The 25,644-nt window shown below is 32.6% G+C and overlaps 1 long non-coding RNA gene across 3 annotated transcripts; it reads left to right on the forward strand.

The window, feature by feature from the left end:
• The first annotated feature begins 3,927 nt into the window (after positions 1–3,927).
• LOC141453678 (uncharacterized) lies at positions 3,928–21,638 on the forward strand. 3 transcript variants are annotated; one of them, XR_012458119.1, is made up of 5 exons: positions 3,928–4,701; positions 7,731–7,878; positions 10,566–10,695; positions 14,781–14,911; positions 20,728–21,638. It is a non-coding gene; the product is annotated as an uncharacterized lncRNA (long non-coding RNA). The 3 variants fall into 3 exon arrangements; XR_012458120.1 differs by having other exon boundaries at positions 3,931–4,701; positions 7,759–7,878; XR_012458118.1 differs by lacking the exon at positions 3,928–4,701 and having other exon boundaries at positions 5,364–7,878.
• The last annotated feature ends 4,006 nt before the right edge of the window (positions 21,639–25,644 follow it).

Consider the following 25,644-nt stretch of genomic DNA (forward strand, 5'->3'; position numbering starts at 1 on the left):
CGCAGCTCGGTTTTCAAACGGTCCAATAACGATGAATAATATGCACCTGTAATAGTTTTACCCTTTTCCAGATAGTCGATGAGGATTATTCCTTGCGAATCCCAAAAGACAGTCGCCATAATCTTTCCGGCCGAAGGAACGGTCTTCGCCTTTTTTGGCGCAGATTCCCCCTTGGTAACCCATTGTTTAGATTTTTCTTTGGTCTCAGGAGTGTAGTGATGTATCCATGTTTCATCCACAGTGACGAAACGACGCTTAAAGTCCTGCGGATTCTTCTGGAACAGCTGCAAACCGTCCTTGCAACACTTCACACGATTTCGTTTTTGGTCAAGCGTGAGCAATCGCGGCACCCATCTTGCGGATAGCTTTGTCATGTCCAAATGTTGATGCAAAATATTATGTACCCGTTCATTCGAGATGCCCACAGCACTAGCAATCTCACGCACCTTCACTCTTCTGTCATCCATCACCATATCATGGATTTTATCAATGATTTCTGGAGTAGTAACCTCAACAGGGCGTCCAGAACGTTCAACGTCACTTGTGCTCATATGGCCACTCCGAAAATTTTGAAACCACTTATAAACTGTTCTAATCGAAGGTGCAGAGTCACCATAATGTTTATCAAGCTTCTCTTTAGTCTCCTGAGGCGTTTTGCCTTTCATAAAGTAGTGTTTAATCAACACACGAAATTCTTTTTCGTCCATTTTTTGAAAATCACTCGACTTCCTCGATTCAAACGAATGCCAAACACAAAGAAATAGACCGATCTGGCTGAAACTTGGTGTGTGTTCTTCCAAGAGATGCTACTAACTAAACATAACCTCGATACGCGCCAGTAGTGCTATCTCTCTGACTTTGCACGGACTTTTCAAACGACCCTCGTATCTACATATGTCATCGGCTCGTGATATGTTTGATATATGATTTTGTTACATTAGTTAGATGGATAATATTGTTCATTGTTTTTGGGTGACTGATTCATTAATCTAAAAGGAAGAAGGAATAATAATGCCAATTTCAGTTATGATTTTTTTTTAATTATTTTTCCTTCATAAGCAGATAGGACAGAAGACATACCAACCATGCAATAACAATGTAAAAATATTAAATTGTCAATAAGCCCAGAAGATGACCTAGCCACTAGGACGAAAGCTCCGCAAAATAATTTTTAAAATGATCATGACTGAAACTGGCATTATTCATTCTTCAAAACTAGATAGATTATGTTTTACTTTTTAAGGCTATATTGGTCTTTTCGCTGTACTACTACGTGAAATCGCTACGAACAATACATTGTGCCATCGGAACAACCTGCTAGGCTCAATTTGAAACTAAGAATATGGTCCCACATGTCTGCCTTCTGAGTTCTAACCTTGACAAAATAATAAATGAACAGAACTTGGAAAGCTTTTATAGACACGTAGGGGATAGTGATTATATAAAATGAAAATAATGGTTTTTTTTCAGGCGTATTAAAAGATTAGGTACTTTTCCGTTAGCCGGGCGCAAATGTCGCCAATTGTGAACCAAACGCGAGCCAAGTCAACGGAAAAAAGTCGAAAACGTTCAACTATAAACAAATATTAATGAATTGTAAAGAAAACAGTTTTACCCAATACTGTTTTTCGCTTGCGCCCGGCTAACGGAAAAGTACCAAAGATTATATAAATTCCAAGGGCAACAACGGTAATCGAACTTATTACCACAATGCATCTTACATCTTGTTGGCTTTCGGAGCCTCTAAACGCTATCGTGGTATCCACATTTAGATATATTTACGTGTTTATTCTCGACACACACTGGGTAAAAGTGGTATGGACTAAAGCAGGGATGAGCAACACGCGGCCCGCCAAGCATTTCTAAAATTGAATTTATTTTATCGACTTTCTCCCATCAATATATTGTTATAAAATTAATTATAATAAAATGGTAGTACATACTAAACCGAAATCTTTTTTTATGGCGAGTTACTTGTCGACGACGTTTTTTAAACATGCAATACGAACGCGCCGCGTCTGCGTGATTTTTTGGTGACGAGATACACACTTGTCGGTGACTTGTTCAAACATGCAATACGGACGTTTCGTAAATTATTAGTAAGAGTTAATCTATGTGCGGCCCGCAAAAAAAAATTAAAATTTAAATTGGCCCATTGATTAAAAAGGTTGCTCACCCCTGGACTAAAGTATCTATTTACATTATAATCTTTGTGAGTGAAAGAATTATTTGGGTAGCGTTGGTAAGATAAATGATGCAGTAGGAAAATAGAAAATTTTGGATACTTCTTGTGACATGATTAACAACCTCTATGTATATTCTTAAATTAAGATGTTAATTACGTTAGTTTAAAAAATAAATCCCAAATTTTAAATATAATGGCAACTTACTAATAAGTCATTTTGTATTCATGGGTCTTAATAATGGTAATCAAGTCTAATTCTATTAAAATCTCGATAAAAGAAAATGAATAAAAATGTATCAATTTTTCGAGCATTATGATGGACAAATCTGGAATAATCCAAGAATTTTATTTATGGAAGCAAAATTTGGTAAGAGAAACATTGAACATTTAAGACCAAAAAACAACGCAACGAAAAATAATAAATAAACACAAAAATCTGAACCTAAGAAATAATCATATTATATGGTTATAATGGATCTTAAAGGTTTCCAATTGCTTTTAACTTGTAATTTGAAAATTTTCTTACAAAAAGCAGAAAATATGGTTATGAAAATTTGAACAAATAATTTCGAGTTCAAAAAATAACAGGGAAATTGTATAAAAGATAGAAAACCAATTCCTAAATCAAACAAATAATTAGGAGATTATTGTTGTTATTTCAACAATACGAAGATTAAACAAATTAGTTTTGTTTTCATTTTAATTTTGATTAAAATTGTAATGTCTTTATAAATACAATAAATAAGATAAATGAAAGTTAAGTATTGAAAATAAAGTCTACATTAATTGTAATAAATGCAATAAAGTAAGTATGAAGTCTTGAAAATAAAGAGGCGTATTAAAGTTAAAAATAAACTAACAAAGTTAGTTGAATAAGAACAGTTTGAATGAATTGTTACTTAAACAAACGCTCTAGGCATTAAAAATTTTGGACTGAATAGTATATTTTATAAAGCATTTTTTTTTTATAATTTTTAGAATTGCTAAATTGTGGTGTTATGAAAAGTTATTTTAAAGATATTATTAATATTTTTTTTGTAAAAAAGGTAATATTAAAATATGTCTTCTCTAAGAAGCAATCGTTAATATTTTGCCACATAATAAGAGAGAGTAAAATTTAAGAGAAAACTTTTGTGTTGGCTTAGGCATAACTATAGGATCCATTTAATAAAACATTGTTCTTTACTTTTTTTGTACAAAATTGTGTATTATTTGGCAGCAGACAGCTGTTTCTTTATAATATCTTTAAAAGAAATTTTATAGAAAATTGTATTTGACTTATTTTACAAAAATATTCACTAAGAATAATTGAATACAATGCTAAATATATTATTTAAATAAATTTTGATGGATAATTTTTTGAGAAGCATTGAAAATATATAAGAGACTTTGATTCAGGATCATGAGGACGAACTGTAGTAGTGGCCTTGCAGGGTTTACCTGGCAGGTATCCCCCCCTCCTCTTTCACAAAAGAGATGCCAGGTACTTTGCCCCTTGGTTCGAGAAGGCATTGTCCTCACACACTCTCCCTTCCTAGGAGAGAAACACCAACCAAATGCGCCTCCACTCATCTAGACTTCTCTTTTTCTTAAAACAACCCATTCTCTTACTCTTGTTCTTTCTCATATATACACAAATACAAGCACACATAGACAAAGTTGCCCCCTCCTCTACACCATGACACATGTTGCATTCTGGTGCCCTCTGCCGGCTTGTACTTGTGCAGCGTCTTTCTTTCGGTGCAGATCGTTTTTCCCGGTGAATGTCAAACCTGTTTCTTAGTTCAGTTTTAATTATTAAATACTATTTTTTTTTTTTAAAAAAAAAAACTTTAAAGTCTGTAAAGCCTTTTTTCTATTAAACAGTTTTAAAAGTTTCAATCAAGTTCGTCTGTTCATCTTTTCAATTGGCAAAAGGAACATCTCAAGATATTTCAGGTAAATCTTATTTAGAACTTTTTTTTTTCAGGATTTCTTTGAGAATTTTCAAGTTCTATTCATATAAGTTAATAAACTAGGGTTAATTTTTTGACCAAAAAGACAAGCCGTTTTTTTTGTCCATAGGGATGAATATTGGTAGCTAAAAATAGCGTGGCTGCTTGAATTGGAGGGAAGGCACACAGAGAGCAGTGTAGTTTGGCTTGGGTAGGGGAATTTCCCCCACTCTATTTGGTGCCGGCTCAACAGACGCCGTTTCTCAGTCTTATGTCTCGTGTGTTCAGTGTCATGCAATCCCCTCTTCTAATATATATTTCTTTTTTTTTCAATTTTTAAATATTTGTACCTATCGCTTCCTACGCCGGTCTTTGGAGTTATATAATTCTTCAATGTAATTTACTTTATTAGGTTACGCCGGCCCATGTTAAATTTAAATCCAGTGCAATCGATTCACTCCTTTTTAATATTTTAAACAAATAATTTAAGTTCGGGTAAGTGAAATGGGCAGTGAAGCAAGGAATCTGTTTAAAGCGAGTATTAAACGATAATTGAAATGTGTCACCGATTTTCTTCATCTTGTAAGTTATATTCAATGATTTTAAGTGCATTTTAACAAAACTGTATACAATTGGCATGCTATTTTCCACGTGTTTATATATTTTTTTGGTTTATTACAAATATTTCTATTGTTCTCAAATCTTGTTTTGTACACGGTCAATAGATTTCAAAGTTTAATTCATAACACTTATATAGTTAGCATTATTTATTTTTTTTCTGCTAAGTCTGCAAGTTGAACAGTACACTATGAACCACTACCTACGACAATATTGTATGCCCCAATGTTGCCTACTCTCTACTGCTGTGGTGCAGATGTTTATACAAGGGGTGTAGGGTTGGAGGGTTTTTATACTACTACTAATACGTCCCAGCAGATGTTCTAGTCAGAAAAACCCTAACAATGGAAACGACACAACGGCTTTTGAGAAGGGGTGGGTAACATGTTTTCTTTGCCGCGAATTTTTGTTGTAAGCTTTTCCTAAATTTTGTAAAATCTAATACTTTTCGTTTTTTAAATTTGTCTAAGCTAATTTTTTAGTGTTTATAAAAAAAATCTAGGTTTGCAATAATAAAGTATATCGAAGACTATTTAAAAAAAAAATTATTGTCTTCTATAGTTTGGTAACTTCATACCACCGTTGGCTTTTAGTATTATCTCCAAGGGGTTTGGAGTTACCCTACTGTGGCTGTACACATTCATCAGGCTTCAACTTGGAACAATTAATGAAATCAACTTTCGGCGAAATATTTTTTTTTTTAGATTTTTGTGTAAACTGTGTTTTAAATTCATTTGAGTGTGATTATATTTGTTTAGAAAAGTTTTTAATTTGGTAGTGATATTCTGAACCTGTAATTATTTTATTTTTAAATTTTATCGTATCTTTGCACCCTTCCTGAATTAGTTTATTTTAATTTTTTAACCGAAAAAGAGATGAAACATGTTTTTTTTTTGGAAGAACACCTCTCTCTGAGTCGACCTTGGTAGCGAGGCAGGTGTAGCAACAGTTGTTTGATGCTCTTGAATCGCTTAATGTTTTCAGTTTATACTTATGTAATATTTTTTTGAACTAAATTTGTTAATTTTATTAAATATTTTTGTTAGTATTTACAATTAATCAGAATAAGCTTCTGTAACTTTTAATAATCTTAGTTTGTTTTTATTGTTAAACATCTTCCAGAGATTTTTTTTTTGGAAGTCAATTTTGATAGAGAAGTATCTTGAGTTGGTAACTCCACCACCGTTGGCATTGTATCAAGTCAACGGTGTTGAAGTTCCCGCTTTTGGATATTTCATGTTTCTCAGAAAGGATGATGAAAATTTTGGCTATGATAAGCAGCTTTGTTCGATTTCTTTTACCGCCCCTCCCAAAAAATAGGGTATCAGAAGAAGTACGATGAAGTGAATACCATTTATAAGTCTACTTGTTTAATTTTTTTTTTGCTCTCCTGAGGATGAAAGAGTAACCACTCTTGTAGTCTGAGTCGTGTCCTTGGACGGCCATTCGCGCCCTCATACAAGGACACAGGGTCCACGCCAGACACTAAAACCTTCCCATTTCATCCATAACTTCCATAGAAATATTTACAAAACGTTTATTGTTTTAGTACAGAATTCTATTTACACATACAGATTTGATTTAATTTTTCTTCTAGTACTTTTAATTTGTAAATTTATTAGTAAAATAACTTCTATGCAGCAAAACCCTGTTGTTCTTTACGATGTTTTTTTGTACGTTATTTAACTGTAATTTTTTTCAGAGTGCTTACCTTGAGTGTATGAAATATAATTAATCAGATTTTAATGAACATTTTTTCTTTTAATAAGTAAAATTAACTACGAAATCTTAAGATGTTATTCATATATTTTTAGTGTAATATTTAGATTGTAAATATTTGATCTCATTTTCGCTTGTTCTAAGAGATAGCATTGGATGGTAGGAACTATATTACTGATTATTAATCGTAAATCATATTTACTCATCTATCATTTGATATGTAGTTAGTTTCTAAACATATTGTGAGCTTACAATATATAAATTTTAATTATTATTTATTTAATTAAACATTATCATTCTTCAAGTAATTTTATAAGTTTGAACTTGGTCAATTTCGAATCTTATTCAGTTTCTAGTTGTTTGTTTAGAATAATTTTACTACCAACTTTTTAGGAACAAAATATTTCTTAACATGCTAACTGCTTTTAGTCTCAATATACATATCTGTTTATACTTTTTTTAGATAATTAGTTTAAAACAATAAATGCCGTGAAATTTTGTCAAAGTGAATTTAGTTTTTTAAGTACATAAATTCCTTTAGGGTTCTTAATTTGTTTAAAAGTACTATGAAATGGTAAAACAGCTACGGTTTTTTCTTTAAGAAGTATTTTTGCTAATTGTAATTCTTTGCTCCAAACAAATGGAAGATTAAAAAAATATGTATATTTTTTTTTTTTGCAGAAATGAAGTTCTATAATTTCAGATATTTTTTTCGTAATTGTAATATTTATTGTGCTATTAATTGTAGTATTCTGGGAAGGAATGAAGTTGGCTGTATGGTGAAAAGACCATAAAAAAAATGTAACCATATTTAATTTTTCATTATTAACTTTTTCAAAAAATAATTGTACAACTAAGGATGCTAGTTAATTAATAAAATTTTTATTTTGTGTGGATTCTGAACTATGTTAAAATGCAGAAAAAACTATTGACAAGTAAATTAGAAGAAAAGAAGTAATGTAATTAATGTATGCAGTAAGACTTTTAAGTATGGAAGCTAATTAGAATGTATACTTAAGTTTTATTCAAACAACAAAATACTTTTAGTACAAAAATATTCAAAATCCAAGAAAAAAATTGAAAAGGTTAAGAATCCTGGTTAGCTTAATTACACTGGATATGTATCAATATTTTGTTTCTAGAGAGTTAGTCACAATTTTAGATTTTGTTTGGGTATTTTAATAATTTTTTTTTCGTCTTTGTTGCTTTGTTTGTGACTTTTTTTTTTTTTTTTTAATAATTTATTTGGTCATTTTATTAAACGAAAAGCAAAGTTTGTTTTAGCATGAATCGTTTTTGAAGGGTGCCATGTCTACTGGACTAAGAATATAGGATTATGATAGCAAATATCAAGAGAAAAACATAAGCAAGCATGCTGATCAACTTTCAGACAACTGAAAAAGGACATTTTACTGTTTAAAGGTAAATTCAAAATAGTTTAAAATATGGAATGCAACTAGCTTTAATTTCCTAAGTAGGTTAAATTTTCCTCTCTCGATTTAACAAATTTGAGTAAAGATCTTAATTTAAATTTTTGTCTATCCAAACATCAGCATCATAAATATTGAGCATTTCAATTCAGTATTTTTCATCAGGGAAGCTCTTGTATTAGTAACAGTTACAAAATATTAGCGACTAGAGTTAACTATTTAGAACTTCACCACAACTTACTAGTCAACTATTTTTTTTTTTTTTTTTTTTAAATTTAAGGCGCGTCAACATCTAAGGTTGTTGGCGCCCGGTGCTTTTTTCAGTGCTCCGGACAGTGTTCTCTCGTTACAGACTAACACTGTCCACCACCGGACATTGAGCTGTATGAAGCTCCTAGTAAAAGAAAATCTAAGGGCCAGCAGCTGGATTCGAACCCGGGACCTCCGCGTGGGAATTCAATACTCGTACGCTAACCGCATAGCTAATCCCTTCCCTACTAGTTAACTATTGTTTTTAACAAAAGTTGGAGGTATTAACTTGAGGTCTCCTAAATTGCCCAATTTTTTATTTTACTTTGATTCCAAGCTTCCACTAAATATCACGTTTACAGTAGTATAAGTGTTACTTATATGATCAAGAAAAGATCCAATACTTTAGTGAAAAGTACGTTTTTGATCAGAAGATAATCTGATAAATTCCAAGTACGGTGCCCTTCTTGACTTAAATTGTTGGATTTAATTACTTTAATTCTTACAAATATTTAGCCGGTAGTGAATGAAATTCAAGACCGTCCTCTCAACTCACCTTTGCCACTACTTACAATTCAAAATGTTTTGTCATTTAATCAATACACTAATAAGAAACATTAAAATTAATGAAGCTAAATAAGATGAATAAATTATCTAAAATAATTTTGACAAAACTTTGCTAAAACTAACATCGAAGTTGAAGCTGAAAATTATTACTAACGACGACGTAATGTTTTCAAAACTTCTTTTTCTTGCATTTTATTTCTCAGAAACATGCCATTATCTATCAAATCCAACACTTTTTAAATTTATCCCTTTCAACGTTTAAGTTAAACACTTGTAATTTGAATTGTATTCAATTACAATGAAATGTGAACCTTAATAAACTAGAGCGACTAAATTAGCACCTTTAACATTATTAATAAACGTTTTATTAACGATAATGTTATTAGATTAGAGTGTAAACAATCGATTCTTCTGAGATTTTTGCGATTATTTTTTCTCTAATAAAATTTTACAGCAGTGTTTATTGTTTTTGGTTAAAATTTCTGTTCAAAGATAAATCTTTAAATTATTAGCTAAACTTGCTCCGAAAGCAAGTTACTGCAATCAGTAAAACCTTTTTTTTCATTTATTATTTTCAAATGTAAGGGCGCCATATCTAAGGTCATTGGCGCCCGTAGCAATTTACCATTACCTCCCGCTCTGTCTTCTCTCGATACAGGCAGCAATGCCTAGCCATCTCTCATCTTTTAGAGGCTTCTGTAAAGAGGAAATCTGCGCGTTTGAGATCCGGTTTTTTTCTCTTTGCGATAAACTTAAGGTATTTCAAATGGTGCGCCAATTTGGGGCTTCTGGCGATATGATGCTGTAAAACAGTTGTATTTAAAAAAATATATATACTTCGTACTACATAATTATTTAGAAACAGGAGTCTTGAATCTTAGTTCTTCTTCAGGTTGAAGTTGCTTTTAAAAGTAAGTTTATGAACGTCCTGACATTACCGAACAGGCTGTCAAAATTAATGAATTCAAATTTATAATCAAAAAAGATACCTGAAATTGATGTTAAGAGCTTATAAAAGTAGAGTGTTTGTACAAAAGCTAAGACATTAACTTTTCATTTGTCTGCACAAAGACTTGAAACTGAGATTAGATAAACCCACAGGTCAGATGAAAATAATTATTTCATGAGTAATATGTCCAAAACATGAGGGCTGCGTCCGGAAAATCAAATTACGCTGTAATTCGCTTGGGAGCAAAGCACAACATTACTGTACCGTGTGTAATACGAAGAAGGGTCATTGAGTGAATCAATGAAATCAAGCGGTTTGTCCCGATGGTGTTTGCTAATTAGATGATTTGGCAGGAGACAAATACGCATGTTAAGTCTAATAGGAAGAAATTGGCTGGTATTAGATAATTTTTTTCTCAGATATAAGATATTAAATTTAACTTGATTAAGCAATGTTATTAATTTATTTTTTCTTGAATTCTATTCTTATTCTATTTTTATTTTTGACATTTTGTTTACATTTTTAATGCCCATTTTATCTATAAAAAAATGCATATTGTTTTACACTTTAGGTGCAATATTTATTTTACGTCTTGTCTTCCATTTTTTACATTGTACGAAAAATTTTAAGTTCAACTCAGCAAATGGACTAATTCCATGCATTCTTTGAGTTATGCTTACCATAACATCAAAATTATCAAATATTCGTTCTAAACTTATAGTTTGTAAATTGTTTTTCAAAAAACCTATTTAAGAAGAGGTTGCCATAAATTCAAAATTCCTTGCAATCTAACATCTACAAAGACTAATGAGTTCATAGTATGCACGTGTGAAATGCACAATTTAGTTTGTGGTAATATTGTTTTCATTTAGTTGTTGCACATAGCAACTATCTGCTGTTTGCTTTGTGTTTAGGTGTTGAGAATGCTCTGGGTTAAGGTGTTTCAAGTTTTCCAAGTTGGACGCTTAAACCCATTGGGAGAAGAAGGTCTATCCCCGCTTTTGCTTACTCTTTCTCGGAGTCTATGTGTAATTTCCGGATTAGGTAAGTACGTAAATGTAATAATATCAAGTTATGACGAAAAATTACCTCCTTTTTGTAGGTGGTAGCCTAATATCTTTTAATTTTTTGAAAATTTGCGTTAGGCAAGAAAATTCAAAAACACCTATGAATTAAACATGAAATCCGATATACGAGGGTCGTTTAAAAAGTCCGTGCAAAGTCAGAGAGATAGCACCACTGGCGCGTATCGAGGTTATGTTTAGTTAGTAGCATCTCTTGGAAGAACACACACCAAGTTTCAGCCAGATCGGTCTATTTCTTTGTGTTTGGCATTCGTTTGAATCGAGGAAGTCGAGTGATTTTCAAAAAATGGACGAAAAAGAATTTCGTGTGTTGATTAAACACTACTTTATGAAAGGCAAAACGCCTCAGGAGACTAAAGAGAAGCTTGATAAACATTGTGGTGACTCAGCACCTTCGATTAGAACAGTTTATAAGTGGTTTCAAAATTTTCGGAGTGGCCATATGGGCACAAGTGACGCTAAACGTTCTGGACGCCCTGTTGAGGTTACTACTCCAGAAATCATTGATAAAATCCATGATATGATGATGGATGACAGAAGAGTGAAGGTTCGTGAGATTGCTAGTGCTGTGGGCATCTCGAATGAACGGGTACATAATATTTTGCATCAACATTTGGACATGACAAAGCTATCCGCAAGATGGGTGCCGCGATTGCTCACGCTTAACCAAAAACGAAATCGTGTGAAGTGTTGCAAGGACGGTTTGCAGCTGTTCCAGAAGAATCCACAGGACTTAAAGCGTCGTTTCGTCACGGTGGATGAAACATGGATACATCACTACACTCCTGAATCTAAACAATGGGTTACCAAGGGGGAATCTGCGCCAAAAAAAGGCGAAGACCGTTCCTTCCGCCGGAAAGATTATGGCGACTGTCTTTTGGGATTCGCAAGGAATAATCCTCATCGACTATCTGGAAAAGGGTAAAACTATTACAGGTGCATATTATTCATCGTTATTGGACCGTTTGATAACCGAGCTGCAAGAAAAACGCCCACGATTGGCCCACAAAAAAGTCCTTTTCCATCACGACAACGCACCAGCTCACACCTCAGCAGTTGTGGTCGCAAAATTAATGGAAATAGGGTTCCAACTCGTTTCACATCCTCCCTATTCTCCAGACTTGACTCCCTCGGACTACTATTTGTTCCCCAATATGAAGAAATGGTTGGCGGGAAAAAGATTTTATTCAAACGAGGAGGTGATTGCAGAAACGAATGGCTATTTTACAGACTTGGACAAATCCTATTATTCGGAAGGGATCAACAAACTAGAGAAGCGTTGGACGAAGTGTATAAGCCTAAAAGGAGACAATGTTGAAAAATAAAAAAGGTTTGCCCCAAAAAATTAAGTAGTTTTTATTTTTGCACGGACTTTTCAACGACCCTCGTAAATACTCATCAACTATCGTTTTATTATTCTCAAATTCTAGCTCACAAATTTTCTTCTAATATTAGAGCAATATTTCTTTCTGACAGAATACTTAACAATTTGTAGATTTGTGACCTTACAGAACAGCGTTCTTCGAGAATCGCCACAATACGAATTTTTATAGAAAAATGGTACTTAGGAAAAAGTTATAAATTTATGTGCAGGTAATGCATACACTAAGTTGACAGAAAAGCTTAGGAACAATTTGAACAAATTCCATAGAGGGAAGAGCTACATCTGGTTGAAAAATATATTTTAACTTGATTTTTAACTTCACATTTAATCCTTTTTAACAGAACCGTGCATGGCAGGAAATGACACGAGGAATCTACTCAAACCTTTTTGCGGATCTACTTTCACATAGTTTAATTTTTTCGGACAAATATAGGTTTTAATTAGAAATTAGATCTACTACAAGGTGGACTTTGGCCTCTCATATAATTCCTCCTCAAACTCTGTCTTGAGCTTGTCGTCTCCAACTTTAGACAGATCGTCTTCTAGTCCTTTTCTTCAGCATTTCCTTGGGCGTCCTCTTGTTATTCTCTTGATCATCCTCTCATCTGGTAGTCTACATGTCCAAGCCAGCTTATTTTTATTTATTTATTTATTTATTTTAATTTAATGAAACGTACTATATTTTCATGACCTACCTTAACGTCCAATACTTGTTGCGCTAATCCACCTAGAATGTATGTACCGTGCGCCCAAATATACATTATTCTTCTCTTGAAGATTCTCAAAAACTGCTGGTCTACTTCTTTGAGTGTCTTACGACGCTCACCGTAGGAAACTGAGGGTCTGACCTGAGGCCTTGTACAGCTTCAATTTGGTCAGTCTTGATAAAAGAATAGATTTAACTACATTAAGATGCCTTGTTGATTGCCATTATTCTTATCTTTATTTCATCACTAATCTTGTTCTGACCGTTTTAGTTCCAAGGGATGTAAAACATTCGTCGGAGATACCACCATGTATGGTACTTGATCTTCCACTTATTAATCGTCCTGCCCAATATCCTTGATTTCTCTATTTTTTGAGCTTTCCCATTTCTTCCCGAAATAGCAATATCATCAATAGGCTTGTGGTCGGAATATTATCATTTTTATTAAATTTGGCAGCTTAAATGTAACGATGAATTCCCGAAAGAAGATAAGATTTTTGAGTTTTATCAATCCAACTAATGTTTGCCTTAAGTATCTATAAAAAGTATATGTTCATACTTATTTTATTCAAAATATTTTTCGAGGACTTTGCCTTATGACAAAAATCTGATTAGTTTTACCTCAATTGAACGTAAAATCACTTCAATGATCAATTACAATTTGCTTCGAATAAATCTTGAGATTACTCGTAAAAATATTAGGTAAAATTTTCTAAACCATATTTAAAAGAGTTATTCCTTTGTAGTTTTGATAAAAGGACTTATCTCCCTTTTTAAAAATTGGAATAATCAGTCTATAATACCAATCATTTGCATTTTTTGTTGTATAATGTTTTGAAATTAAGTTTTTGTGACTTACATGTTATGATTCAGTTGTTCAGCATCCCGGAATATCATCCTCTCCAGGAGCTCTATTACACGTACTTTAGGTGGATTAATTTCAGGTGCCCATTTTTTTTTTAAAAAAAAAACTTAAATATTGAACCTAAATCTGAATATTAATGAAATGTCACATTTAGTCGTCTGGCGGTTTCCTCGAAATTTAGAAATGAAGTCTCACATTTGATTCTAATCAAATGCAGTGCATGGTAGTGCATTGCATTATTCGAAAATGGCACACTAATTCCTCTAAAGGAATGCCTTAATCATTCTCTCTCTCTCACACACACTCTCTCACTCTCTCTCTCTCTCTCTCTCTCTCTCTCTCTCAGAAGTGTCTTAACAGAAATGTTCTTTTAACGAATTATTACAAATTAAAGAAATAGATCTACCTAATTATGCAATTGCTATCTCCAAGTCTAAGGAAACCATTTGGTGGAGCCGTTTTGTAGGAAATCTTAAAAACTTGAAGGAAAAAACTATTCAGAAAATGAGTACTTTCGGATGACCGACTTACCAAAACCATATTGTGGTATCCTCTGGTGGTTCTAATCTGCTTTTATTTTTAAATTTCTGCAATTTTGTTGTTGTGGACCGAGAAAAAGACCAATTTATTAAACCTTTTTTTCTTGCACAGAAGACTTAAAAGCAGACGTTTCTAGTAAAAATCTCAAAATCGTATAACAGCACGTTTACAATATTTTCTCTAGAGTAAGTAAAAATAGAGGTAGCCTCTATCTTTTAAAGAAATATCAAAAGATTTTCATTATAAACCCTGATAAGAATCCTTGAATTAGATCAAGGTTACGTTTGTAGCTGAATACCTGTATTCTTAACCTCTAAAGAATTGCTTAGAATAAATGCTGCCAACTTAGTCAAAATGCTTGTTATCCAATCCAAAAGTGCTAGAAAGAAAATTACTGCTTTGTAATCAATAAAATAGCTTAATAAACCCTATATTATTTAACACTTTATGAGCAATAATTGTTTTTTTTTTTTTAATTGTTTTCAGTTTAGTGTTAAATTTGAACGTATTTTTGAAAATGGTGAATGATTTTTGTTTTGTTTTTTTCAGTTGAAGGGTCAAGTAATTAACACTTAAAAGGACAGGCAGGAATAAGAGAGCAGAATTGTAAGATAGGGAATTTTGAATGGAGAGATAAGGTCTTACATGTAAACAGACTAAGCCTAGAACTAATAATGAAGGTAAGTATCGATAATAGCAACTTTATCTCGTATCATTATTTTGAACATCACTATTTTTAATAATTCTTCGGAATGTCTTTGTTTTCAAATTGTTCTATTAATATTTTTTATTTTAACTATAATATTTTTTGCGCCTGGAGCATTTTTTCTTTTTAGTGCATTGTCGACATGTATTGTTATTAGCTTTAGGCTGATTTATTTTCTATTACATTAAATAGTCGTAAGTTAGCTAGAAAAATTATGTAACCTAGTTCTCTTGGCAGTGGATTATGTGATATTTTAAAACCTTTTTTTTTTCTTTTAGGGAAATAGCATCTACAAGGCAATTATTCCTTACTTTCTTGCTTCGTTTCTCTCTCTTTTGGATCTGGAGCTCATTATAAATAGATTGGTTTGGACAGCTTTACTATCCTAGGTTATGGTAGTAGTTGATAGCCACCTCGAGTATGGATTGCACGATATTGTGTTCCGCCTGGGCTTGTGGGCCTTTTCTTTTATGAGACTGTCACTTACTTATGTACTCGGAGGCGCTTAGTTGGCTTATCTAGGATTCTGAGGACTGTATCCTACTCATGTGCAATAATGATGCGATGATCGTCATGTTTGGGTTGAATTTTAAACTGCATACTAAGTGTTCAGAGGTTGATGAATGGGAGGCGATAAGATCTAGTCCTCTAGAACTTACTCCAGTACGTTTATGAAAAATGTCGTTCTTCTCTCTTTAATCTAAATGAATACGAGGTGTGCCTATTAAATAACGAGACTGATGCTGCTACACAAGAACTATGCATGCGCCAAATCCTAACGACCGACAGCTGTGCAGCGTAAAGCCTTCTCTTTCGATTGCAGCGCCTCACGTGTTTGTAGAGAAATATGTCTGACAGATTTTGCCGAAAACATAATACTACACTTGTAGTAGAGCAACGAATTGTGAAATTTCACATCAAAATTTAATAAAACCGCTACTGAAACTTATCTTTTATTAAAAGAAGTTTATAGCGATTAATGTTTTTCACGTGCGCAAGTTTTTGAGTGGTTCAAGCGTTTCCAAGATGGCCGAGAGTTCGCCGAGTAGATGATGACCGCCCGGGTTGCCCTACCACATCCAAAACGGATGAAAATATCGATTATAATTAATCAACATTACTACCGTGAGGTGCTTGCTCAATTCCGTGAAAGAGTAAGGAAAAAACGACCCGATTTGTGGAAGAACAAGTGGGCTCTCCATCAAGACAACGCGCCGGCTCACACTGCATTGTCAGTCAAGACGTTTCTAGACAAGTACAACATCCCAGTTTAGGCCAATCGTTATTCGCCTGATCTGGCCCCATGTGACTTTTATCTGTTCCCCAAAGTCAAATCTGCATTAAAAGGAACACGATTTTAGTCCGTTGAAGTTGTGAAAGAAAAAGCAGCACGCCTCATGCAGGAGCTCACAGAAAAAGACTTCCAGCACGGTTTCGAACAATGGTAAATTCGCATGGAGCGTTGTAGGGATGGGGAGTGGTGTATATTGAAGGTGATAATAACTAAATATGTATAAATTCAAACTAAAATGTTTTACAGCAATAGTCTCGTTATTTAATAGCCACACCTCGTACAATTGAAAAAACCCTTAATCACTGCACCCTTACAAATAGTGGATGTGTACGCTTATCTAGGATATGAAGCTATAGAACGAAAGACCTAGTTTTTCAACAAATATAGTATGATTGTAAAAAAAACCTGTGTTCTCAATTTTTGTAACGGAAGATCCAACTGTAAGACCCCCATTGACAACACTTGTTATAAGCCCCGATAATATTACAACTTTAGGCTGCATAATCTGAAAAACAAGGCAGCCCTCTTTAAGATTAAGGGAAAACAATTCCTTCATAAAGAAGGAATAGGTAGAAACTAAAAATCCTATTTGAGAGGCGTTTTCATTTAGTAGTTGTAGCAACGTCCCTTAGATTCAATCTTGTTATAGCTTTAAACTTGATTCAGATGTTTCATCTCAAAATCCAATAATTTGGTGGATTTTCTATCTAATTCAGGGCTTGATGTTGTTATTCATTGATTAACACCTACGATCTTCATCTTTGAAAAGGAGATTTCAGATGTGCACACATTAGAAGGATCAGTAGAATACAGCTATTGAAAGAAAGACCTAGTCATTCAAAAGATTCATTCAAAAGTATTAGCATTATTGTATAAAACAATTATTCTACATCTTTGTAAAGGAAGCATGAGATGTGCTCACGTTAGAAGGATCTGGTAGAGAAAAAACAGAAAAAATACCTACTTGTTAACAGGTATAATACAAATCTGATCTTACACAAACAGGATTAAAATATACTTTCAATTTTGGGTGTGTGGTAATAATTCAAATTTAAAATTATTATAAAAATTTTTTAATTACTAAAAATCGTTCAGTTGGTTACATTTTCTATTTTAGAATTTAAACGTTCGGTGGGATCTTTTAAAACAGTATACATTTTATGGTGTAGAGGCTTTTGAGATGCTTCCTCTACCTTTGAAGTGTTCATTTTTAAAGCTCAATTCACAGACAAAATTATTATTCAGGTTAATCCCAAATTGTTCGGTACAAATTTTATTTTTGAAACAATTTTTGGTTGTAAAAACATTCTAAGAATTGTCTCAAAATTGTAATTTATCTATCCTTAATTTTTGGTTTCTTTAAAAGATCACAATATTTAATTAGGATCACTACCCGTTTTAAAGTATTATGTTAGTTATCGAATTGCTAATTTGCATCTACCTGGTTGTCTGTTGACATCTTGATTGTTTTTGCTAAAAATTTGCTAAACTTCTTAACAAAGCTAGATAATTTATTATTATTGAGTCAAAAGCCCGGGTACTGTTCTCCAAGATACTGAAGGATATGTTCCTAGTATTTTTTGGATAAGACCTGTCTGCAAAGCGAAATATTTCATATTAAAACTACGCGATAGCAACGAATTCAATGAAAATTTGAATTTGAAACTGGTGATGGCTCCTAAACCTAGTTATCAAAATAACCTTTTTTGTTACTCAAACAATAAGCCCTTCATTAAAATATTCATTTATAAATAAAATGACGTTTCAAACAAGTTCCTGGTACGATTTCACCAGGTTACGAAACAATTATCTCATAACTTGCCAAAAAAGTTAAACTCATTACTAATTTATAGATGCATTGTAGGTTAGGGGCACTTATAGGTTTTGTTTTGAAGAATAATAATTAAAATTGATGTTGCAGTTTCTTGAAGATGTCAGATTCAAACTTGTTTTCACATCAAACTTCATTCAGATGTTTCAACTCCACACATAGGAACGTCCATCGGACCCGAAAATATTAAATTTACTTTCATCTGCAAATATCACAGTAGTCCAAAACTCTGGGCCCATATCTATTTGATTTTTCTTGCTAATAAAAAGTTTCTTTCACGCTACTCGTCCATGAAATTTGTTTTTTCTTAGCACACGCCGGACTGTTTCTGGACTTACTGACTTTGATAGTTCTACGGCTATTTTTGGTGCACTCAGGAATGGATTTTGTTTCACTTCTCCAAGGATCCACGACTTATCCCTATATTTTTTTTGTAGATTTAGTTTTTTTCCTGGCAATGCGGTTTTCCTTTTTGTACCTCTCCACTATATGCTGAATAGTTGAACGGCTTTTTTCAGTTATTTCGGCTATTTCGTTCAGCGATTTCCCATCATTAAAATGCATAATGACCAATTCACGTTCTTTAAGAGTTGTATGTACTCCCATTAATGAAAAATTTCAAATAAACGGCAGATATTGTCTCTGAAGAGAACCAAATGATTTCGCCAGAAGAGTTTAACTAGAGGAGAAAACAATTTAAAATAAACAAATACATACATATAGGGGCAAAGAACGGTGTATGTATCATTTTCACTGTGATTTTAGTCAATTGTAAACAAATGTGTTTATTCTATTAATAAATCATTGGTTCATTTTTATTTGTTTTCACACAAAGAACATATTACTAGGATGTTTATTAATTGAAATAAATAATTTTTTTCAATGAAATATAATTTTGAACTACTTATTCAATAATTTCTAACAAATAACCTGGTACATCATTTTGACTGTGAGCCAGTGTATGTCCTTTAGGGCTAAATTTAAAAAATAAGTATTAACAAATTTAAAAACATGTATTTAGTAATATATGAAGTAAATGCAATTAGTAATAAATCAATGAATACAAATAATAATGTAAAATAAATAAATATATCAGAAGCCCGGTAAAAGATATAAAATCTTCTTAATACAAATCCTTCGAGATAAAAATGTCTTTGAATTTGAACTGCTTCTATGAAACTGCAACATCAATATTGAAATGCAAAACTAGTGGTAAATGAAAAAGAAAAGCTCCATCATAAAATTTGCATTCTCCCAGAATAATTTCTCTACCGTGTTTTTTATCTTTTCAGATTTTTTAAAATAACTCCTTCTAAGCGTTTGTTTTCTGTTATTGGGACCAGTGCCAATTTTTATATAAGTATTGTGATTCCGTAAAATCCATCCAAGCGCATCGAAAACGCGAATACATTGAGTAATTATATTTTGTTAAAAAACATCACTTCTGTTAGTATTCGTTTTACCAGAAAATCATTTTACGGCTGTATGAATTAAACTACCGCGTGTAAAAATTTCATTTTGATTATAAGTTACATTAAACTATTGTAAGAGCAAACAAATTTGCAGCAAAATCCAGTGACCTAGATATCCTCTCCTCCTACATTGCTGACAGTGGGTTTTTCTTTAGAAATTAAACATCGCATGGCTTCCCTAAGCACTTACCTTAACCTTCCTAAATTTCTAGTGAAATTACTGATACAGTCTGGATATAACTATTGTATATCCTGTTATAAGTTAACAGACGTCCCTAACATATTACATACACCTCGCCTTTCTGATATTGATAGCTAAAGTTTAAATTAAAAGCAAGTCCTGATGGGCATTTGACCAAAATCATTAGCGTGATTAGTGTGCAACGTAATAGATTTTCTTAAAGCTACTTAGTAAGTAATTCTTGGATTTGACAGCTACCATTCGGTGTAGAAGTTTTATATAAATTAGAATAATATTCGAAATTAGAACTGTAATCTTTTTAGATGTGTATTTTATTTTATTGTTAAATGTCTAACTTCCTATAGTTCATGCTAAAAATTATTTGTACTTTTCACAAATTTGGCGTAATGTTATAACCACAATAATAAAGTCTTTTGTTTCCTTGCGGTCCTGTAAACATTTAGAAATAGTTTACTCTTTACTGGTTTACTTAATAGAATATCTTATAATGATAGAATTATAGAAAATAAATCACCATATTTCTATATAGTAAAAAAATATAAGTGAAATAAAATTAAACAGAACATTATAAATTAAACTTTTATGTAAAGACAAAAAAGTTTTCTAAGCAAATATTTCCTTAATATAGCGTTTTGAAATTTACCTTTTTTGGAGCAAAGGCCTTATAATCTGAAATCGTTTAATCGTATGATAAACCTTAAGAGTTTCATCAGCTAGTGTTTGTTAGCAGGCCATACATAAATTATAAAACAGCAATGGTGTAATGATACGAGCAAAGCAGCAGTAGTTGAACTGAAGTGGAAAAGTCCATTATTAATCAATTTAAAGAACTCTGATACTTGAAAAATCATTTGCAACAAAATTAATTAAAAATTTAATTATTTGTTAAAATTGCATCAGCTAATTATTCACTTAGTTTCAATGAACCCTATGATATTCTAGGCAAAAATGCAGCTACTAAAAAAAGAAATGTTTTTGTTGATACTGACAGGTGCTAGAAACGGTCAACCTTCTCGGAGGATGCTAGAGATACCTGGATAGAAGGCGGAAATTACCGGCTATAGATTAGTGATCCTCAAGTCCATTCTGAGTTTCCAAGCGAGCAGGTGCAATTGTGATGAAGCAATATTCTGGGAAGCGGCCGAGAAAGCAGTCAAAAGTGAACCGAACATGCACTGCAGAGAATAAGCATACACAAAAATCACATGTGCCATGTTGTGTTAACCGGTGCTGAGATAACGGCTCTATTGTTATCTAATAGTTAATTATGTTGTTGAAAGCTTGTTGCTTAAAAAATCTTAAAATTAATTATTCAAACATTCAGGCTTCTTGTGTAAGATTTTAGAAGCGTTTTCTCATCGTTGCATTAAAAAGAAGCCATTATTTTTTTCCATAAAATTTCGAAGTTACTTTTATTGATTATGGACGTGTTTTCTTAATTTTCACTTTATCTTTGCCAAATTTTTACTTCTCAATGCATAGAAGCTAGAATAAAAGACAGAGGCAAATTCTATCTATTTCAGACTAATAAATTTACTACAAAATGGAGCAGCAGAAAATCGCGGTTAATGATACAATTGATAATAGAAGTGTTCTTAATTCTATCAATAACCGTAGTTAACAGTTGTAGATTGTAGTACTACCACAGATATTTAACACACTAAAGCCGGTTTAGCAATAATGTTCTCAAAGTCATGTTTTCTTATAGCCCTAGTGTTTATTTTTATTTTTAATCGATCCATAACTAAAGTCCATTTAAAGTTTGAGTTTTGATCAAGCTTTGCTTAAAAATAAATATATAAAATTAACCACAACGTGTTTAAACTATTTTAACATGAAATTAAAGGTTAATATGTTTGATTTAAATATTTCTTAATTAATAAAGGTTAATTTAAACGAAAATTGAGTATAAGCAATGTTTTACTTGCACCTATGAACATTAAGCAATATTTATCTATTTTATTTGTATTCTCTATTACTATGTGTCTGCCTCCAGGTTTTTGTATATATTCTTATAGTTTTGTATTAACCATTAGTTTGAAAAAAAAATTAAGGGCAGAGTAGATAAATGTAAAAAAAAAATCACAAGGTTTTGGTTTTTTGTACTTTCAGCGAATTTAAAATTGTATTATCTGCGGACTAACCAAGTAAAGTAGTACCTGTTTTTTCAGGCGGGTTTTACGTCTAACTGCCAATTAGGTAGTCTTGGACGGAGGCGACTAGCAAACATACTTTACTACTAAGTTCTCTATGTAAATCTAGGCCTAGACTGGGAATCGGAATCAGCCCAACAATGCAAATTTTACTTTCTTACTGATTTTTTTTTTGCGTAAAAATGACTAATTATAATTTATAATTATTCCCTTAACTTTTTCTGTAGTAAATCTCTGTCATTTTATTTTTCCTACAGAATGACTTTATTTAAAAGTAATAATTACAACTTTTATTGTTAAAAATATTTACACTATGTGAATTAATATAATATATTACAGCTTTCACACCTTGTATTAAGAACTGAAATGTGATTTGGATGATAACTAATATAACCTGTGCAAATAACATAATATTAGGGTTATGGAGGCAGCAGCTTACCAAAGTACAGTTACTAAAGAACAGTGGTTATACACCCTGTGTAACCGAAGGGAATTAAAGCCCCACTATGTGTATGTATGTGCCCTGAATTAGAGTAATATAGAGATAGATGACTGGGAAAACCACTACTGTTTCGTACAGAAATTAATTAAACTGCTTAACTGCACAAATCGGAATAGCTAATACAATTTTCATTTACCTGCACACAAATCTGTACTATAATAAGCGAATACAATTCGGAAGTGTTCTGGTTGTTTAAATAAGTAATTTGTTCTGTATTCTATTTTCATGTGTGTTTGCTATTCGGTATTTGAGTTTAATAATAATTGAGTTTTGAAAAATGACAGCTTTCCTTTGGCCCATGGCAATGGTAGTGTATATTTTGTTAATTTGTAGCAACTCGTGGCAGACGCCTTGCTGATATACTTAATATTAATTCTGTTTCTCTATAAGTGTAATGTTTATTTCTGTTGAATTAAATGCAAACTTTTCTATCTATTATTTTAATATGAAGACAGGCGATAGATACTCTTGGTCTTTTGAGCGCCTGAGAATGTTGATTGCGTACTTTAAAAAAAACAGAATAGTAGGAACTGAACTGTTACATAAAGAAATAAAGAAGTTAAAACTATACAAACAAAATCTTAATGGGACAGTCAGGGCAGTCTTATGAGTGGATGAACAAATATTCAGGGTCCAACACTCGAGTTAGTTTTTATTTCATCTTTCAGTTTTTGCCCACCAATAGAGTAATAATTACTGAACAAGGCAGAAGCAATATTGCACGCGAATACGTGCGTTTTATATTTGATAATCTAGTAAAACTCTTAACATCTTTTAGATGGGCCGCTAAAAAATTTATAATTTTTTTTTATTTTAGCTTCTTTTGTTATAAATCAAGCATGCTGTCTAATGTACCTCATATTGGTTTTGCCCAACAAATAGTGCTTTCTCCAATTGTTTACACCAGCTAAACGACACAATGTGGATTTCGGTTGATTAGAATTTTATCACTCTCTAGAAGAATCTACTGCGAAATGTGGATGCTGTTGATCGTTCTTTAACCTTTCCAATAATGGATATAATGTCATTACTTTTACTTGTTATCCTACTAAAGGATGCCACTATATTTCAGGCCAAATTCTTTTTTCATTTTTTTTTTTTTTAGATTTTTTTTGTACATTATAACTTTATTATTTAAGACGAACGTTATCTTTCTTTGATTCAGATGCACCTTCTCTCTCTCTACCTCCATGGCATTACAACCCTTTGGTGGGTTCTAGCCTCCTCAATGAGTCTTCTCCTTTGAATTGCATCCACAACGTCTTCGAAGTCCAGAGTTCAATATCATCCTCTCTATGCACTTCTGTTTGGCTTGATTTAATTAACCCTAACTTTTCAGTTCTATCACTATTTAAAAGCATGTCTAAATATTGAAACTATTTATTCAAAGTATGCTATTTTCTGGCTAGTAGCATCTTGTCCTCCTTTAATGCAGTTCCCTAGGCTTAAAAGGAGCCCTTCTCATATTATCTTTCTGAAAGAACTGCCTATTCTCGTTTATATTCCTATGAGTTTTGATATTCTCTAGCTCTTTATTTATACATATTTTCTTCTTTTTCCTATAGATTCTTTTACCTTCCATCTTTAGGCTCTGTACTCTTCTGTGGCTCTTCTTGGAGATCGCATAGCAAGCTTATTTTTGTACACCACATTCTTTGCATCTGTTGCTGCTTCGCATTCCTTAGCAAACCAAGGAGATCTTTTCTTTGGTTCCTTTAAACCTTGATCTCCTCGGCTGTTTTAATTAGAGCACTTTGCCAGCATTTGCATGCGTCTTCGAACTTCTCATTGGCTTCAGATAAATCTTCAGCTAAATATTCTTGTAATTTTCTGCTGGTTGATAGGTAGCACTTCATCATTCTGTAGCTTTTCTCCATTAAATCTGTTAGCTTTCTCAGAACGAAATTTACTAGCCTGAGATATTCTAAATCTAATTCTAGCTTGTAGCTAGATAATGGTCAGAATTCACGTTAGCTCCTCTGTACGATCTAATACTTATCAGGCTGGATTTGTGACGAGCGCTAATTAATAATTAGATAATTATGGACAATTTGATTAAAGGTGTTTCCGTTTGGTGACCTCTACAACGCTTTTTGTTTCTTTTTCCTTGGGAAAAATGTACTTCCCATAAACCAATCTACGTGAGGCTGAAAAGTTAATTAGTTTATGGCAGTTGACAACTCACCTCTAGCAAACTATGCAGGCCAATAGTTGGTCCGTAGCTTCAATTTTAGCGTTGAAGAAACCGAGGAAAACTTTTATTCATTACTAGAGTACTCATCAAAGGCTTTCTCAAGGGCTTCATAGAAATCCCCCTTGATGTCTTCTTTGAAAGATTCTGTGGGGCATGTCATCTTATGAAACTATAATGGAAAAACTTTCCTTCAATCCTCCGCTTACAGATACGAAGGCTCATGGATGTGAATCCAATAGTCAGTTCTCTCATTCTTCCTTTTACTATTCCAGTTGCAGAAACGTGTTTTTTATCATGGCAATTATAATAGATGTGGTCTTTTTTTCAAGAATTCCATTAACAGTCCAACGAATTTCTTGGGTCGCAGCGAGGTCAATGTGATATTTATCAATCTCAGTAAGAAGTGCTTCAAGTCTCCTAGTCTGTAAAGGAATAAAATATTCCAAAATCCTATTTTTAAGTAAGTAAGACGTTTCAGGGGTCTATTGACAGGTAACAATCCATTATGGTTTTCTTCACTTTGAAGTTTAGTAATCATGAAAATGTAAGGCGTGCGGATGATTAGCCCTCAGCGCCCGAATCTGGTAACTTCCAGAGTTGCTCCCCCATTTAGGAGCTATCTCCTAGGGAAGGTAGCCCATGGAAGTGTACTGATAATGCCTTAATAGTTATGAAAGGGTGTATATGTAATAAAGTAAGTGTGGTCAGTAAATGTGTGTGTTCAGGTGTAGATGTGCCCTTTAGGTTTTCGATAAGTGGGCATTACAATGATTTCAAACTAAACTAATAACCAGTGATATTAATAGGAAACTTCAATTTTTAGCATAAAAACATGTTTGAGTGAATTTTTTTTTATTTCCATGGAACTTTGAAAATGAAGACGTGCAGTTTAGTAATGTTTATCCTAAACATTATTTACCACGGCATACTTGTGTAGCATGAAAGAGAACATTTTCCCCCTCAGACTTATTAATAACGAATTTTGCTGATTTATGTACATATATATATAAAGAAATATTTAAAAAAAAAATATTTATATTTTTAAGAAACATTGGAGAA

The sequence above is a fragment of the Rhodnius prolixus genome, unplaced genomic scaffold (assembly GCF_049639745.1).
Source record: "Rhodnius prolixus isolate KJV_2025 unplaced genomic scaffold, Rpr scaffold_3, whole genome shotgun sequence".
Lineage (NCBI taxonomy): Eukaryota > Metazoa > Arthropoda > Insecta > Hemiptera > Reduviidae > Rhodnius > Rhodnius prolixus.